The 5,000-nt window shown below is 59.9% G+C and overlaps 1 pseudogene; it reads left to right on the top strand.

Annotated features, from left to right (window-relative positions):
- Positions 1 to 5,000, top strand: part of LOC126448625 (large subunit ribosomal RNA) — a 10,050-nt pseudogene that overhangs the window by 2,295 nt on the left and 2,755 nt on the right.

Genomic DNA, 5,000 nt, shown 5'->3' with positions numbered 1-5,000 from the left:
GCCTCTAGTCGATAGAATAATGTAGGTAAGGGAAGTCGGCAAATTGGATCCGTAACTTCGGGATAAGGATTGGCTCTGAGGATCGGGGCGTGTCGGGCTTGGTCGGGAAGTGGGTCAGCGCTAACGTGCCGGGCCTGGGCGAGGTGAGTGCCGTAGGGGTGCCGGTAAGTGCGGGCGTTTAGCGCGGGCGTGGTCTGCTCTCGCCGTTGGTCGGCCTCGTGCTGGCCGGCGGTGCAGGATGCGCGCGCCTGCGCGGCGTTCGCGCCCCGGTGCTTCAACCTGCGTGCAGGATCCGAGCTCGGTCCCGTGCCTTGGCCTCCCACGGATCTTCCTTGCTGCGAGGCCGCGTCCGCCTTAGCGTGCTCCTCCGGGGGCGCGCGGGTGCGCGGATTCTCTTCGGCCGCCATTCAACGATCAACTCAGAACTGGCACGGACTGGGGGAATCCGACTGTCTAATTAAAACAAAGCATTGCGATGGCCCTAGCGGGTGTTGACGCAATGTGATTTCTGCCCAGTGCTCTGAATGTCAACGTGAAGAAATTCAAGCAAGCGCGGGTAAACGGCGGGAGTAACTATGACTCTCTTAAGGTGGCCAAGTGGCGGCGGTGTGGCTGCATCCGGACTTGGCTTTTCGAAGTGCGGTCTTGATGTAGTCGTGCTGCTGCTGCGAGGTGCCTTCCTTGGGTTATGGTTACAGGGAGAGTGATGCGCAATACATGGGCCTAGCCCTCTTAGCCTCTCCTCTCCTGCGGTCTTCTCCCCTTCTCGTGGGCCCGCTGATTTTCGCAGAGTGGAAGACCGCACCAGGGGCTTGGGGGGGTTACCAGCCCCCCCTCGCACTATCCCTTTTTTAGTTGGGGGCAGTATTCAGAGAAAAAGTGGTGGCCCTTCCGCTGAAGGTGCCACCCCAACTCCCCCAGCACCTAGCCGGCCAACCGGCCGTGCCGAAAATCTTGTAACTTTTGCAGCTGTATACGCCTGTAGTGAGTGCCACCGCAGCTTCACCACCAAGAACGGTCTCGGGGTCCATCGCCGCCGCCAACACCCTGCGGCCGCCAACGCGGAGATCGTCACGGAGAGACATCGCGCGAGGTGGACGGAGGAAGAAGTCCTGTCGCTCGCCAAGGCGGAGGCCGAACTGTTCCTCGAGAGGGACGCCCGGTTCTTCTTTGTAAATCAAGAGCTCATCAGGATGTTCCCCGACCGAACGCTTGAGGCAATCAAGTGCCGACGGCGGCAAGCTGCCCACAAGCAGCTTGTCCGCCAATTCATGGAGGCGCTTGAGATCGGTCGGGGGGAAGAGCCGGCGTCCCGCCGGGGAGCAGCGAGCCCGCTGCCAGACGCGGGCGAGGCCGCTGCGCCGCCCGTCGACGCAGCCGAGGACTTCGCGGCCGACACCACCGGGCCGCCGCCGGAGGGGCCGACTGACGCCGCCATCTGGGAGCATCTGGCGGGGCTACCCGCTTCCGCCCAGCGTTTCTCTGCCCTGGATCGTGTCATAGGTCTGGGGCGGGGCACGCCGCCCGATGTCATCCTGGGCATGCTCCCGGATGCCCTTGCGTCGGTCGGGTCCAGAGGGGAGAGATCGATCACCAGGACACAGCGGCCGCGCCAACCATCGAAGCGGCCGCCTGCCGCGCCGCCGACGCAGAAGCGCAAGCGGCGCCGCTGGGAGTACGCGAGAACGCAGGATGCCTTCCGACGGTCGCGTGCACGTTGCGTGCGCGGCCTCTTGGATGGCACCCTGCTCCAGCCGCCACCTGCCATCCCTGGTCTGCTGGACTTCTGGGCGGACCTCTTCACAAAGAAGCCCGTCTCCACCGCGGGCTTCATTCGTGACCGCCTCCTCCCGCACTCGGAGCCTGTCGCTCTTGAGTGCCTATGGGGGCCGGTCACACATGAGGAGGTCGCCGCCGCGTTGCCGCCCAGGGGATCAGCGGCCGGGCCGGACGGCCTTACCCCAGCGGAGTTGCGGCGCCTGCCGCACGAAGTCCTGGTGAAAGTGATGAATCTCTTCCTTCTGGCCCGCGCCCTCCCGGAACGCCTGCTTCGCGCGCGGACGTCCCTTCTCCCGAAAACGGCTGCACCAACATCCCCCGCTGACTTTCGCCCCATTACGGTCTGCTCGGTGTTGGCGCGGACCTTTCACAAGGTTCTCGCGTCACGCCTGATGCGCGCTTGTGCTGTGGACGAACGTCAGCGGGCATTCATCCCTCGGGATGGGATGTTGGAAAATACTTTCATCTTGGACACTGCTCTCACCGACGCAGTTCGCTCCTGCCGCTCTGTCTTTGTGGCATCGATCGACGTTTCGAAGGCATTCGATTCGGTGGATCATGCTGCCCTTCGCCCTGTGCTGAAGGCGCATGGCCTACCGGATTGCTTTGTCGAGTACGTCGAGCGGTGCTACGAGGGCAGCACGACAGTGATAGCGGACGGCGCCGGCGTGGGCGTGTCTGTGCAGCCAGCACGGGGCGTTCGCCAGGGCGATCCCCTCTCCCCCCTCCTGTTCAACTTTGCGGTGGACTACGTTTTAGGCCAACTGCCCTCCCACATCGGAGCTCGGATCCTCGGTCGCAGAGTCAACGCTGCGGCCTTTGCAGATGACGTCTTGCTGTTTGCAGCGACCCCGAGGGGCTTGCAGTCCCTCATCGACGCAGCTACCGCAGCCCTCGCCCACCTGGGGCTGCAGATCAACGCCCGGAAGTGTTTCACCCTCGCCTTAGTCGCGTCAGGGCGCGAGAAGAAGGTGAAGGTGGACAGCAATGTCACCTTCACAGCAGGCAATACCACCATGCCTGCCCTGCGTGTGGGTGAAACCTTCCGGTACCTGGGGCTGCAATTTTCCACGGCGGGTCGCTGCGTCTTCAATCCACGTCGCCACCTGGTGGAGCAGCTTGACGTCATCTCCCGAGCTCCGCTGAAGCCGCAACAGCGCCTCCACGCTCTCACCAACGTACTTCTCCCTGGCCTGTACCACGGGCTGGCCCTCAGCCGCACCCGGGTGGGTGCATTGAAGTCGGCCGACGTCACCATCCGGGCCGCCGTCAGGAGATGGTTCCGCCTTCCGGCGGACACCCCCCTGGGATACTTCCACGCTCCTGTTGCCCAGGGGGGCCTCGGCATTCCATCTTGCCGATGGATGGGTCCGACCCTCCGTCGGTCCCGTCTCCTGGCGCTGAAGAAGATAGGGCCAGCCTGCGACGGTGCAGGCATGGATGAGGTGCAGCGTGAGATCGAGGTGCTGGAGCGCCACCTAATGTGGGAGGGCCACCTCCTCAAATCGTCAACGCAGGTTGGGGAAATGTGGGCGGCGCGCCTACACATCGCCATTGACGGTGCGGCGCTGTCATCTTCTGCCGCCGTCAGTGGCCAACATCAGTGGGTCGCCGACACCAGTCGCCTGCTATCTGGGCGTGAATACATCGACGCCCTCCGCGCCCGCATCAACGCCTTCCCTACGAAGGCACGGCGCAGTCGCGGGCGGGAGGCGGACACCAGATGCCGCGCGGGATGCCAGGCCGTGGAGACCGCCAACCACGTACTTCAGGCTTGCTTTCGGACGCACGGGTCCCGGGTCAAGCGCCATGACGCTGTAGTGCGTTATGTCGCCCGTGGACTCGCGCAGAGGGGCTTCAATGTCTCTGTGGAGCCCCACCTCCGAACATCTGAGGGCATCCGCAAGCCTGACGTGGTGGCGGTCAAAGACGGCATCGCCCGCGTGGTCGACGCCCAGATAGTCGGAGACCACCTCCGGCTCGACTGGTGTCACTCCCAGAAGGCGGCCTACTACGACACGCCGTCCATCCGGCGTGCCATCTCCAACCTGCACCGTGACGTTGAGGAGGTGATTGTGTCCACCGCGACGTTGAACTGGAGGGGTGTATGGTCTCCAGCGTCGGCGAGGGATCTCGCCGCCTTAGGCTTCCGACCCCGAGAACTGGCGGTGCTGAGCACAAGAACACTACAGAGCTGCTGCAAAAGTTACAAGATTTTCGAGCGTATGACGGCTCCTAGCCCGAAGCAGCGTGTCGGCGTCGGCTAGGCTGCTGGTTATTTTTCTTCGCCTTGACTCCTGGGGCCTATCCACAGGAGGAATAAACCGTCTTTGTTCTTCCTTCTTTGTGTCTTTATTTTGTGTTTTTGTTGTTGTTCTTCCGCACTAATATATATGTATATGTGTATGTTAGTTTTATACTTGTATCTTGTGGCACCGCCCTGTAAGTCCCCACCTCGGTGGCGGACATGGCGTCAAACACCTGCCACGCACTATATATGTATATATTATGTGTTATTCAAATTATTTTGAATAAAGACGGCTGTTGATAGCCAAATGCCTCGTCATCTAATTAGTGACGCGCATGAATGGATTAACGAGATTCCTGCTGTCCCTATCTACCTTGTGTTTGATGAAATAGTGAAGGAAGATGATGGAGATAAATGGATGAAGGTGGCATATGCCGACGACCTCGCCATCGTGATAAAAGGCAACAGTAGGAAGCAACTTGAGGAGAAAGGATCACAAGCCATTGAAACGATTGGGGAATGGGCCAAAAGAAATAAGCTACAGATCTCCAGACCCAAGACTGTAGCTATGACACTAAAAGGTCATTTTGATAGAGAAAGGCCCCCACAAATAAAATTTGAAGGACAGAATATCAGGTTTGTCTCTGAATTCACGTATCTGGGAGTCACCCTCGATGAAAAACTGTCCTTCACCCAGCATGCAAGAAGACTGCAACAGAAACTTGGTGCAATCTCAGGCGCACTAGTAAGAGTGACGAGAACAGAATGGGGTCTCAAACGACAGTCCCTGAAATTAATATACAGCGGTCTTTGCCTCTCAATATGTCGATACGGTGCTGCAGCATGGGGGGATAGAGCAAACAACAGATACATCCAAAGGATCCTATTTGCAATACAGAGACCTTTTCTGCTACAAATGACCAGGGCATGCAGAACAGTATCTAATGAAGCCCTGCAGGTGCTTGCAGGTTGC

Source organism: Schistocerca serialis, unplaced genomic scaffold, assembly GCF_023864345.2.
Source record: "Schistocerca serialis cubense isolate TAMUIC-IGC-003099 unplaced genomic scaffold, iqSchSeri2.2 HiC_scaffold_617, whole genome shotgun sequence".
NCBI classification, from domain to species: domain Eukaryota; kingdom Metazoa; phylum Arthropoda; class Insecta; order Orthoptera; family Acrididae; genus Schistocerca; species Schistocerca serialis.
This window is presented reverse-complemented; position numbering and strand designations above follow the sequence as displayed.